The sequence below is a fragment of the Narcine bancroftii genome, chromosome 2 (genome assembly GCF_036971445.1).
Source record: "Narcine bancroftii isolate sNarBan1 chromosome 2, sNarBan1.hap1, whole genome shotgun sequence".
In the NCBI taxonomy this organism is placed as follows: Eukaryota; Metazoa; Chordata; class Chondrichthyes; order Torpediniformes; family Narcinidae; genus Narcine; species Narcine bancroftii.
The window spans coordinates 279606868-279621616 of NC_091470.1; positions in this window are offsets into that span (position 1 = coordinate 279606868).

Sequence of the window (14749 nt, forward strand, 5' to 3'; positions counted from 1 at the left end):
ACCAAGGGAAACATCTTACCCACATCCACCCTATCTAAACCTTTCAAAATACGAAATGCTTCGATGAGATATCCTCTCATTCTCCTATATTCCAATGAATACAACCCAAGAGCTGCCAAATGCTCCTCGTACATTCGCCCCTGCATTCCAGGAATACTCTTAGTAAATCTCTTCTGCACCCTCTCCAACAACATAATATCCTTTTTAAGATAGGGGGCCCAAACCTTCACCCAGTACTCCAAATGGGGTCTCACCAGTGCCGCATAGACCCTCATGAAACCTCTTTACTCTTATACACTATTCGTTTTATTTGAAATTAATTTTCTGACCCATTTGTGTATAAACTCTCCTGTTATCTTTTCACCTACTTCATGTAGTCCAATTTGTGCCCAGGAGCCTGCCCAGTAATATTTTTTGAAATCAGGTAATTTTAATCGCCCCAAATTATAGTTCCACTTCAACTTTTCCATGGAGATTCTAGCAACCTTCTGACATATTTCATTGAGCATCTTTAAAAAAACCTCTGGGCAACAAAATGGGTAATGATTGAAAAAGCTACTGGAACTTTGGCATCACCTTCATTTTGACACAGTTAACTCTGCCCACGGGGGGGCCTATTTAATAAAGTTAAATAGGAAGAAATATTGCAAGAATAATATATTTACATTTTAAGTTGTATCCAAATAAGATAAATCTCATCATTGGATCGTCCACTGGTGTCTCCAAGGAATTTAAAGGGAGGCCTCCATCACAGAGGGTGCCTGGATCTGGAGTTGTGACGAGGTCCCGACGGAAGATTGAGATGGAGGGGATACTTGCAGATGCATCCCTCCCGGATTGGGGAAAATGGCATTGGACAAGAAAGAAGTGTGTCACAGTACATCTCTGAATCAGCGAGCATGCACAGGCCATTTGAGGAAGTATTTGGTTCAATGGAAGAATTATATGAATGGAATTTCTTGCAAGGAACAGAATCTAAAGAGACTTCACAGGAAGTGCTTGTAAGAACATTGTTCCAACGTATGACGGGACTGGCTAAAGAAATAGTATATCTGAAGTCTGTAGTAAGACATATGAATATAAAGTTTATCAAGTTGACAGCTGATAATGGAAAAGATCCAAGATGTGGGTAAAATAAATCATAAGGTTAAAAAAGTGGAAGCAAAGGTTGAAAATGTACAGGAGAAAGTGGGAAAATTGGAGAACGAAGTTAGTGGGATCTATTGAAAGGAAAAAACTTTTTGAAAAAATTGATAATGTTGAAAATTTTAATAGAAGAAATAATATTAAAATTGTTGGATTGAAAAGGGAGAAGAAAAACAAGATACGATTTGATTTTTACAAAGATAGATACCTAAAGTTCTGGGGGTGCATAAATTTGAAAGATCTATTGAAATTGAAAGGGCACATAGAGCCCTTAGGCCATGACCACAGCCAGATGAAAATCCTCGCTCTATAGTAGTTAAATGTGAAAATATTAAGATAAAAATTTTTAGCTTTGGCGTTTGAAAGAGCAAGAATAAGAAAGGGCCCATTTGAATATTATGGATCAAAGATTTTCTTCTACCCAGATATTAGTACACAATTGTTGGCTGGAAGAAGAGAGTTCAATCCGGTTAAGAAAACCCCTTGGGGGGGGGGGGAAAGTTACAAATTCGTATTTCGTTACCCAGCTATGTTGAAGATCTCATTGCCAGATGGCAACAAGAAATTCTTTATAGATTATATACAAGCAGCAGAATTTGTGGAGACATTGCTCATGATTGAACCAAGGGAGTGAGATGTGTTTATTTTATTGGTCGATGTAATTTGATTATTACATCAATAGAAGATATAGATACCCGGGAGGTCAGAGGTGTCGGGTTCTGGGAGCCTTTGATCATGTACTTTTTTGTGGCAGACCCCACATCCTGCACAAAAGAGGGGGTGGCGCTGTATATCTTAAACTGCACCAGTAGGGGGGATTCTTATTTACTTATTATTAATTATGTAGTAATTAATATTATTGATTTAATTCATTATTATTTCTCTTATTTTTCTCAATATTTGGATTTTAAGAGGAGTTGATTTCAATTATTGCAGGATAGTTTGGGTAGATATGAAGGAATAGTAGGTTGAAGTAAGATTTGAATTATTGGAGAATAGTTTGGGTAGATATAAAGGAACAATATATTGATATGTGGCGGCCCCTCATAGCCCCCTTGGGTGGCCTCACAAAATGAAGGACGAATGTGATAATCCAGCAGGTTGCATGAGGCCCACAGCACTGACTTCCAATTGGCCACAACTAAAGGAGCCTAACTGGCCTATCAAGGAAAGCGGATCGCAAATGCACCAATCAGTGCTGAGGGGGTTTTGACCACGGCCCTCTGCTTGAGAATAAAAGCAGGGCTGTGGGCCCAATAAAGCTCAGTGTTAACTACATGTTGTTCTTTCTGGGAGCAGCATGTTCTTTCTGAGCTAACCTGCATAGAGCTATAAGCTCTCCTGCACTATAGGCTCCGCAGAGCTATAGCATGTAGCAGCTAGCTACAGATACATATTAATAAATGGAAGAAGTACTTTATTTATGTTATATTTAATTAATTGAAAAGGAATGTCTGGAGATGAAGAAATTAATATGAGACTACTTTGTAAATTGGAGGCCTGTATTTATTGGTTAAATATTAATTTAGAAATTATATTTTTATATATATATGACCCTCCTTATGTGTATACACACACATATGATATTGTGTTGTGAAGAATACTTCTGAAATAATCCTCTTCTATATCTATTTTATTTTTTATATTTCTATTATTTTCTTTTTTTCTTTTGGGGGTTTTAAGATGGAGGGAGGGAGAGAGGGGTTGGGAGATTAAACACAATGTATTGTATGTATGAGTAATATTTGATGTATGTATTACAATTTTGTAATTGACTGGATGAAAACTTTAAAATAAAAAAAACTCTGCCCACCAGTGTTATGGACAAAGTCCTCCATCTAGCAAGGTCCTCCTCAGTCTTCTGGAGGAAAAGGAGATAATTAAGTTTATATAAGTTGCATAAATCTTTGTCTACTTTTATCCCCAGATATTTAATGTCTTCTTGTGGCCATTTAAATTAACTTCTCTGTTGATATTGTTTATAATCCCCGTTCATCAAAGATATAATCTCACTTTTATCCAGATTTACCTTAAACCCCAAGACCAATCCATAATCCTCCAATGTGGTCCTCAGCCTGGCCAACAAATCCCCAGGGTCTGTCATCAGCGAAAAGGTTGATTTTGTGTCCCACCCTGAACCCCTTTATATCTGGATCCTGCTGAATGACTTCCGCCAATATGAATAGTGCTGGAGACAATGGACAGCCCTGCCTACTGGACCTGCTCAATGGGAATACTGGAGATATCTGTACCTACTGTAAGGTAAAACATCATGAGATGGGAATGTGTAAGGAGTTACCCTGTACAGGGCTGTAACAAGATGTGAATGCATCCTTGTACTTACAAGATAAGGGAGACATTGATGGATTGAGAGGCAGGAAGCTAGCAGGGAAAGGATAGCAACAGTTTTAGTCATTGGACAAGTAATGATATGATGATGTTCTAAGCACGTATCCAAGGGTATAAAAAATCACCATTTTGCTGATAACGGCAGAATGCATTCTCCGACTAACATCGTTAGTCGCAAGTGTTACAATCCGGTAATAAAGAACAAAGAACCCTGATTTCGACTCAGTCTGGTGTTTGTCTCACTCATTCATGAACAAAGCAGACCTAACACTACTCAATGGGAATATTGGAGATATCTGCCCATTTGTAATAATTTCTGCTTGGGGTTTTACAGTAAAGTGTCCTTACCCAGTTAATAAATCTTTGTTCCAATCCAAATTTCCCCAGTACCTTGAACAAAAAGTCCCACTCCAATTTGTTGAAGGATTTCTCTCCGTCCAGAGCCACGGCCACTCCTGGATCCACCCCTGACTGTGCCAGATATACTACATTAAGCAATCTAGCTATGTTGTTTGCTGATTGTCTCTTTTCTACAAATCCATCTTGGTCTGGATCATTAATTTCGGCAAATATTCTGCCAACCTATTGGCCAATGCTTTTGAAATGATTTTATAATTTCTGTTGTAGTCATTTAGAAATGAACTAAATGCCAACCAGTCACCAGAGATAGGATCAATTGTCTTACTCGACTCTGGTGTGTGTTTTAAAGCACTTGGGCTCCCAATGACCTTTGCGCTGCTCGACCTGGTAGTGACGTCTTTCAGGATAATTGACAGCAAGCTCGACACAGCCCGGTTTCCTGTTGCTACCAGCTCAGAACTCCATGAGCTGGTTCGTATATGCTGTGCTACCGCGATGATGGCTGTTAAGAAAGACTCTGGGAGCCTGATCCACCACCTTCATAAGAACTCTGAAAAGATCTTGCCAGTGTTTTGACAGCCTGCAAAGAGCTCAGGGTCCATGCAATTGAGAGGAACTCAATCTCTCTTGCTCTTCCTAATGCAAATTTGGTAGTTCCAACGAAAGCAAGAAATCATCTAATTTGGTAGGATAACCCCCTGACTCAGATTTATATAATTCCTTATAAAACCTTCCAAATGTTTCCTTTATTTCTTTTTGTTATTTTCTGAGATCTTGCCTTCCCCTGTTTGAATTGCATTGATTGTCTTTGAGGCCTTTTCCGCCCTAATCTGCCTGGACAAGACTTTAGGGACCTCTTCCCCCAGCTCATAATACTGCTGTCTAGATGTTAAAATCAACTTTTCTGTCTTACTTGTTTGTATCGTATTATATTTGAGATTTTTATTTACCATATTCCTGTATTTTTTTTATTCTGTGCCCGCTCTTTGATAGTCCTTTTCCAGTTGTGCTATCTCCTTGTTCTAGAGCATCAACCTCCTTCGTATGCCCCTTTTTAATGCTTGGTATAACCAATTATCTGGCCCCTTAAATAAGCCTTCAATGTGTCCTATAATGGAAGTTATTCTCAGTCGAGGGGCATTTCATCTCAAAGAACAATTCTATCTGTGCTCCAACAAAACTACAAACTTCTCATCAGCAACATATTCAGGTGCCATCTTTACACTGAGGCCTGCTTATCTGGCATTGTAATGGACAGAGTCAAGGGTGAATGGTGTTGGACTCTTGGGGCCGGGAGGAAGGAACCCTGATGGGGTATGGATTGATGCCATTGGCCAAGCCCGGAATATTCCGGATGAATTTAAATTAGCCGATGAGATTGCAGCTGGGTTTGAAAGTTTTCCTGTTTTTAGTGCAATTTTTCCCATCACTGTAAATAAGAATGTTAATAGGATCAACCTTATTCACTATAATGTCCAGCGCCTTGCAAATTTGACCAGGGACGTTGTTGAGGCAATACATCAACAACTGTCAGAAACTTCCCTTATGACACTTCAGAATAGGATAGCGATTGATATGGTCCTGGCAGAGAAAGGTGGAGTGTGTGCTATGTTTGGAGATCTGTGCTGCACTTCTATCTCTAATAACACAGGGCCAGATGGATCACTCACTAAGGGGTTAACGAAACTTAGGGCATTGGCGAAAGAATTAAAAGCCCAGTCTGGAGTCTCCAATCCTGTTTTATCCTGGTTACAGGGAGTGTTTGGGAGATGGAGCACATTGTTAGGACAACTTTTGCTGGGTTTGTTCATTTCTGTATCAATTTTTATCACTTGTGGCTGTTGTTGTATTCCATGCATTCGAACGCTGGTCACGAGGACCATAGAGAAAGCCTTTGCTGACCGTGATGAACTGCCTCCGAAATATCAAGCTGTGCAGGCTGTGGAGCAAGACTATCTCACATTACAGGAGACGGAGAAAGTTGCTGAGATCGATCTGGAGTCTGAAGGGGAATGTGATGGGAAGGAGGGATTGTGAATTAGATTGTTACACATATAATTTTAACCTTGCTTGTAACCTAAATATTATAACCTTGATTGTAGAACAAATATTATAACATTGATTGTAACACAAACATTATTAATCAGATTGTAGACCATATGTTAACTTGGGTATTTACTAATGTACGGGGGGTTAGCTAGTTTTTTGCTTGGGGGCAAATGGGATGAAACTTGTAAACGGGCAATGGGATCGGGGTGACAGATGGGGGGTGTACGCAAAGGAGGGTTGGGGGAGCCCTCGCCCACCAGCCGAACTACCCTGTGAACAGAACCCGTATAGAGCTTGGCAATAATAGGCGAACTAATGTAACGCAGTGGTAGCATAGTCAGGGCGAGATTGTCCTCTAAAGAGGACAAAGGAGGGATTGTAAGGTAAAAACATCATGAGATGGGACCAGAGAAGGAGTCACCCAGTACTAAGGAGTAACAGAATGCAGATGTGACCTTGTACACTCAAGATAAGCTTTGCACTAACAAGAATGATGAGCAGCAGACTAACAGAGAAGGGTAGCAACAGTTTATTCATTGGACAATGTCATGGTATGATAATTTACTAAGTACGTATCCTGAGGTATAAAAAAACACCATTTTGCTGATAACGGCAGAATGCATTCTCCGACTAACATGTTTAGTCGCAAGTGTTACAATCCGGTAATAAAGAACAAAGAACCCTGATTTCGACTCAGCCTGGTGTTTGTCTCACTCATTCATGAACAAAGCAGACCTAACAATGGTCAGACTGTAGTTGAGCCATACACTCAATCTCCACTATCCTACCCTCCAATTGGGCTGATGCCAAAAATAAATCAATTCTGGTGTAGGAATTGTTCTGTCTTGAGTCAAAGGAATAATCCATCTCTCTCGGATGCTGCCTTATCCAGATCTCTATTAAATTCAGGTCTTTCATAAAGGCCAGGGTAGACTTGGCTGCCCTGGCCCTAATTATTTTCTTTGCTGACTTTTCCATGACTGAATCAAGACAAAAATTGAAATCCCCTCCAATCAAGACATTCTCACACCTCTCTGTTACCCTCAGAATATATCTTGTATAAATGGTTCATCATCAAAATTCAGGGCATAAATATTCATAAATGTTCATGATTCAGAGTATATTTGACAATGCATTATCACAAATCTCCCTGATGGATCAACGACCACACCCCAGACCACCGCTGCTGGAACATTCTTTCCTATCAGGATAGTCACTCCCCTGGCTCTGGAATTAAAGGAGGATGACACTCCCTAACGATCTACCCACCCCCTCTTTAACTTTATAATGCTTTTGCTTTGTAAGGTGGTTCTCCTGCAAAAACACTATATCTGCATGCATTTTTTTAGGTATGCCGCCAACAGTGCACCCACCAACCCTCCGTGGCCACCAGTGCACCCACCAACCCTCCTGCCGACCATCTGTGGTCACCCAGTGGTGCTCCTGCCTCCTCATTCTGGCTTGCTCTAGGCCTCCTCATGCTCCCCTTCCAACAAAGTCATCTTTACTCACCCGGTAGGGTGAGTTTTTGTCCCTCAGGACGGCCCGGGGCTCTGCTCCCACTGTCATCACAGCCAATACCTGCATGGGGCGGAGGTCAGCCTCCTTCTCACTTCCACCACTACCACCTCGAGGCGATCCTCTCCAGTTTTCTCTTCTGTTTTGAATCATCGATTTTTTGCTTTCTTCCTTTTTTTTGCTTCTTTATTGTTTCTTCGATGTCTTCTTTGTTTTTTTAAAGGGGATCTTCTTTTTTCTGCCTTTATTTTTCTTTATCCTGGAGTGCTCTGTCTTGCACCTACTGACTCGTTGATGCCACCTTAGAACCCCTCTGTTTAGTATGTTGTTGCATGTTCCTTGCATGCAATGACTGCTTGAGGTTTGTGATTCATAGACATCACCAGGTGCTGAGTATCTTCTCTTGTGATGCTCTGCCAGGCCTCTAATTCAGCCATCTTCAGCTCTTGCTTTTTTCAGGGCCTTGTCCCCTTAAGTTTTCTCTTCAACGTATGGAAGGCATACTCAATTAGATTTATACTGGGTGACTGACTTGGCCATTCAAGGATTTTTCAGTTTTTAGCTTTGAAAAAATCTTTTCTTGCTTAAGCAAAATTTTGGGTTCATTGTCTTGTTGTCGGATGAAGTGCTGTCCAATGAGTTTGGAGGCATTTGCTTGAACTTGAGCAGATAAGATGGTTCTATACAGCTCAGAATTAATTTTGCTACTGCCATCAGCAGTGACATCATCAATGAAGTTAAGTGTGTCAATGCATGTGGCTGACCTACATGCCCAGGCCATTACACCTCCCCAATCATGTTTCACAAATGAAGTGGTATGCTTTGGATCTTGCGCAGTTCCTTTACACCTCTACGCTTCGCTTTTGCCATCACTCTGATATATAGGTTAATCTTGGTCTCATCTGTCCACAAGTCTTATCCAGAATTCTGCAGGCCCTTTTAATACTCTTGGTAAACTGTCATCTTGCCACCCTGCTTTTGTGACAAACTAGTGGTTTGCATCTTGCAGTGTAGCCTCTGTATTTCTGTTCATAAAGTTATCTGTAGATAGTAGTCATTGACACACCCCACCTGCCTCCTTAAGAGTGGTTCTGATCTGTCTGAGAGGCGTTTGGGGATTTTTCTTCATTATGATGAGAATTCTTCTGTCATCAGCAATGGAGTCTTCCTTGGCCTACCAGACCCTTGGTGCTTACTAGGCTCATCATCTTCTTAATGATGTTCCAAATAGTTGATTTTGGTCATCCCAAGGTTTGGGCAATGTCTCTTACTGTTTTATTCTTGGTTTTTCAGCCTCGTAATGGCTTCTTTGACTTTCATTGGAAAACTTTGGTATCGTGTTGAAAAATGACAACTCCAAAAGTGATTAAAAGCTTAGAAATAAGCTGAGATCTCTTATAACTGCACCAATGAAGCAATTAAACATACCTGAGTAATCACAATAAACACTTGTGAAGCCAAATGTCCCAAACATTGTGGTTTCCTGAGATGAGGGATCTATGTATATAAAGTCCTCTCATTTCTACATGGTCAAACTAAAATGCATAAAAATAACCTTCAATAAAATCCAGAATGTGCACTTTAATCATGTGAATTCTTTGATTACAAATTTAAAACTGTGGAGCACAAGGGCAAATAAAGGAATAAAGTGCCTTTGTCCCTAAAATGGAGGGCACTATAACTCTGTTTTTATTTGCATGTTTAACTGGCCATTCCTGATCAAATGAAATCATCTTTAGCAATCAAATAGCATTTCAAGTCCAACTAATTATCTGTCTAGCGTGGCCAAAGTATTATGTTGAAAGTTTAAAATGGCAAAGAGCCAATCCAATTAATTCTTGTCTGCCTGCATTTAGCGCACAGGGGTAGTTGGCTGCCAGGCTGCTGACTGGCCAAGATGAGGCAACCTTGAGGCTTCTCAAAGTTTGTCGGGATGCCTGAATTGGGAGAGCTCTCCCACTGACAAACTTCACCCTAACAAAGTGGTATTTGCCTTATGCACCAAAGGCCAGATTTTTCCATCAAGTCTTTGGATACATCCTACTCCCACCAGTAGATCAACCCCACTGATGGTATACAGGTAAGAGTAAATAGTTCTGTGCGTCCTTAACATTGAATCAAGACGGTAATCAACATCATAAAAGACCACATCATCCTAGCCATGCTCTCTTCTTCCTGCTACCTTCAGGCAGAAGGTACACAACCATTAAGTCCAGTACCTCTAGATTTAAAAACAATTTCTTTCCAATAGCTATCAGTCTCTTGAACCTCCCTACATCATCTGAACTACAATGTAACAATTAGACTATCCAAGACCATCTGTACTACTGACACAACACATTTTTTTCCACTACTGGTAAACTATGAATATTTATTGTTCTTTTCTTTTCTCTTTTTATATTTATCAACTTTTTCCTATCCTCATGGGGGTTAATTATACTGAAATTGTTGTTTTATATAACTGTGAAGCTGCAGCAAGTAAGACTTTCAATGTTTTGTACTTTGTACTTGCGGACTGTAATGACAACAAACTCTCATTCACACATTTAGACCCAATGAACTCAGAATAACATGCCAATGTAAGCAGGAAGCCTCCTTCTGATCCTCCCCCAACTGTTGAGTCTCTGTTGCTGTATATTTTAAAATATTTTTTAGAGATACAGCACAGTAACTGGTCCTTCCGGCCCTCAAGCCCACAACTGCCTAAATACAGTCACGTGACCAATTAACAGAGTTTGGAACATGGCCGGAACCCAGAGCACCTGGAGGAAACCCATGTGGACACGGAGAGAATAAACTCCTAATAGATGGTTCCAGATTCGAACCCAAGTCACTGGCACTGTAATAGCATTATGTTAATCGCTACACACATGGAAGAAATTCTGAAAGTAAAAATTGCACAGTGAGGACTTGAATGCCCATTGCACAAAGTGTGTGGTGACACCACCACTGACCAAGCTAGACCTGTCCTGAAGGATATAACTGGCAGTCTTGGCTTGGGGGTGTTAGTGGAGGAAGCACCATTACTAGACCTCATCTTCACCAATCTACCAGTGGCATCTTCACACAACTAATTTCGTGGAAGTGACAAATGCACAGTCCTTGTGGGGTCAAAGTCCTGTTCACCTACAGAAGACACTTTCAATTACATCGTGGTCAACCAGCTCCATCCAGGCATCTGCTTCACTCTGCTATGACAATAAAGACAAGCTGTTCACCTTCATTCAATGAAGAGTTCGAAAGACCATGTTGTCAACTACACCAAATGTGCCTAAAAATGAGGTGCCACCCTGGTGAAATTATAACAGCACTAAGTATGTGTGAACAGCAAAAACCAGAGAGCAATAGATAGAAGGGACCTCACAGCCAACAGATCAGATCAAAGCCCTGTGCATTTAATCATAATTGGGAAGACAGCTAACTGGAGGAAGGGTCTTTGAGCACATCCACACCCTTAGAGATGGTAGGATGACCAGATGAGTTCTGAAGCATCCACAACCATTTATATAACCATATAATATTTACAGCACGGAAACAGGCCATTACGTCCCTCTAGTCCACACCGATTTAAGTGAAGTCCACTAGTCCCACTACCTGCTCCATCTCCATAACCCAATAGTCCCCTCACATTCATGTACTCATCCAATCCTCTCTTAAATGACAAAATTGACCCTGCTGCAACCACCTCTTCCAGAAGGTCATTCCACTCAGCCTCCACTCTCTGTGTGAAGAAGCTTCCTCTTATGTTACTTCTAAAGTTCTGCCCCCTAACCCTTAACTTATGACCTCTCGTTCAATTCTTACCTACCCTCAAGGGGAAGAGCCTATTCACATCTACTCTATATATCCTGTCTTAATTTTAAATACCTCAATCAAATCCCCCTCAACCTTTTATGCTCCAATGAATAAAGACCCAGTCTACTCATTCTTTCTCTGTATTCTAAATACTGCAATCCAGACAACCTTTTAGTAAATCTTCTCTGAACCCTCTCTACCTTTTTGATATCCTTCCTATAATTTGGGGGCCAGAATTGCACACAATATTCCTAACTTGGCCTCACCAATGCCTTGAACAGTCTCAACATCACCTCCCAGCTCCTATATTCTATGTTTTGATTTATAAAGGCCAGCATACCAAAAGCCTTCTTCACCACCCTATCTACACGAGAATCCACTTTCAAAGAATGATGAACTGTTACTCCAAGATCTCTCTGTTCCTCTGCACTCCTCAATGCCCTCCTCTTCACTGCCTATGTCCTGTTCTGATTATTCTTCCCAAAATGAAGCACCTCATACTTATCTACATTAAACTCCATCTGCCACCTTTTAGCCCATTCTTCTAAACAGTCCAAATCCTTCTGCAGTCCCTAAAAACCATCCTCACTATCTACAACTCCCCCTATTTTTGTATTGTCTGCATGTTTACTCACCCAATTTACCACTTCATCATCCAAATCATAAATGTAAATGATGAACAACAAGGGTCCCAACACTGACGTCAAACTTACTGGCTGATCATTGCTGGGCCTACACCTGGAGTCCTTTTTAAACAGAGGAACCACGTTTGCAACATGCAAATTTGTTGAGTGGATCATCCATCTCAGCTTCCCTTGAGATCCCCATGAAACAGAAGGTAATCTTCAACCAATTCAATTCATTGCACATGATATGAAGAAATTCTGAGATCACCTAAGGCAGTGGACCAGATGTGATGTTGAAGATTTAGTAAAGCCTCTAGCCAAGCTGTTCTAATACAATTGCAACTTTGACACCTACCCAAGAATGGGGAAATTTGCCTGGAAATCTCCTGTCACAAAAGGCAGAACCTACCCAATGCCCAATCCGTCCACTTATTAGCAACAAAAACTCAATAAAAATATTAAAAGAGAAATTATCAGCAACATGACGGAAGGTGCCATCAACAGTCATCAAAGAGAATTTATTCACCAATAGTCTGTTCATCAATACCCAGTTTAGGTTTCATCAGGACCACTTGGCTCCAGAACTCATCATAACATTGGCTTTAGTATTTTGCAGTGATTACTCACCTCCTGATGCTCTCAACCCATTGTATTTTGCACATGGCACATCAGGAGTGTGACATAATACTCTCCAATAGTCTGGATAAACTGTTCTACCTATGCTTTAGAAGCCTGATATCATCCTGCACAAAAATTGTCCCATTGATTCGTACCCAATGGCATTCCCACCACCATCAGCACACAATGACTATAGTGAGTATATTGTTTACAAAATGCATTGCAGTTACTCACCCCGACTGCTTCAGCAGCTCTCAGAAGCCTTTCACCTCTTCCAACAAGAAGTTTCAGGCACATGGGAGCACCAATACATGTGTGTGTTTCCCTCCCAGCTGCACACCATCCTGATTTGCTAAGGTATTCATATTTGTTGACCATTGCTGATTGTAAATCCTGGTCTTCTCTGTTCAATAGCGACTTCACCTAAAGAACTGTTGCAGCTCAAGAAGATGGCTTCCTACCAGATAGTCTACCCACAGTAGATTAAACAATGGGTAATAAATGCCATCCTTGCCAGTGACACACTGATCTCAAGAAATTAATTTGTAAAATGGTGACAAGTTTGGAGTGGTTGCCCACTCTCCTGGATGATGCAAACTAGCTAACTCCCTCTTTCACCAATTTAAATAAATTAAAGTTGTGAGAACCCAGTTTGGATCATGAATGTTAAAAAGTGCAACCCCTCACCCTTCCAAAAGATGCTGTTGGTCTTCACCGGATTTCTTAATAAGGGGTTAATATTTTGTCTTTTTTTAAGCAAGTTCTTGTTTCAGAATATACAATAAATGATGTTTAACAAGTCCCAGACTTATGAGGCAGATTTGATACCACTTATCACTTCTTGTGTTTTAACGAAAATCCATAAAGGAATAAATAGCTTGCATCACACTGAGAAAATTTTCCATTTTGTCCACCTCTATAAAGCTAAATTTCTGTCAAACCTGAGTTATTGTTGATCATTCAAAAAAATAAATCACCTCAATCAGGTTTGAGCAATATTGATATAATTCTCCCTTTGTGTTTCCCCTTCTGTTCTTGAGTACTTCGGACCCATCCCCATTTATTACAATGCCAGTGAAATGAAAATCAGTCTCTAAATGACTGTAACCAAAATTTCACAAATTGTTCCCATGCTAACTGAAGGATCGCACAACCAGACGGGATGAGTTCAGTGAGCAAAAACTGATTTATTGCAGGGTGCCTGGCTGGTCTTATACTCCCAACCCGGACCTGGCTGAGAACTGCGCTGGGGGGCCCCGATGTCACTGGGGCATCACATGGGTCCTCAAGCGCAGGCTTCTGAGCCCGGTGCCGAGGTCGGGAGGAAACCCCCGACGGTGCCATTTTGGCCGGCTGCCCCGCCGTGTGCGTGACAATCGGGGCCGGTTCGTCTGATTAATGGCGTACCGCCACACAGCCCCCACCCCCCAGAACCACCCCCAATGTCCTTTTTTGCTAGGCGGCCTTGTTTCTTGGGTTGGGCCACAACCACTGATTCGGTGGGTCAAGGTGGGCTGGCTTTAACCTGTCCATTGTAAACAATTCCCTCTTACCACCGATGTCCAGTGTGAAAGTGGATCCTGAATGCTGGATGACTTTGTACGGCCTTTCATATAGTCTTTGTAGAGGTGCTGTGGATGGGCCCCGCCTGAGAAAAACGTACTCTGTGGAGTACAGCTTGCTGGGGACGTAAGAGGCCTGTGTGCTGTGTCTGGGCGGCGGTGAGGGTGTGAAAGAGTTCAACTGGGCCCGTAGGCTGGGAAGTAGACCGTGCGGTGACTGCACCGTGAGGTGCGTTGACGAACTCACTGGGTAGGGCAAGCAGTGCACTGTAAACCAGCTCAGCTGATGATGCCTGTAGATCTTCTGTGGGTGTCGAGCGGATGCCCAGGAGCACCCAAGGCAGCTCGTCCATCCAGTCGGGGCCACTGAGGTGCGCCATGTGATGACTTAAGGTGGCGGTGCAATTGCACGACTAGTCCATTGGCCTGTGGGTGATAGGCCGTGGTGTGATGTAGCTCGATCCCCAGCCTGTGGGCGAGCTGTGCCCAGAGCGCAGAGGTGAACTGGGTGCCCCAATCACTGGTGAGGTGGTTTGGGACGCCGAACCAGGCAACCCAACCATTCAAAAGCGCTTGGGAGCAGGAGTCCGTGGAGGCATCTGGCATTGGGATTGCCTTGGGCCAACAAGTGGTGCGGTCTACCACTGTGAAAAGGTAAGGTTACCTCGGGAAATGGGTAAGGGTCCGACGATGTCCACATGTATGTGGCTGAACCATTCCCAGATG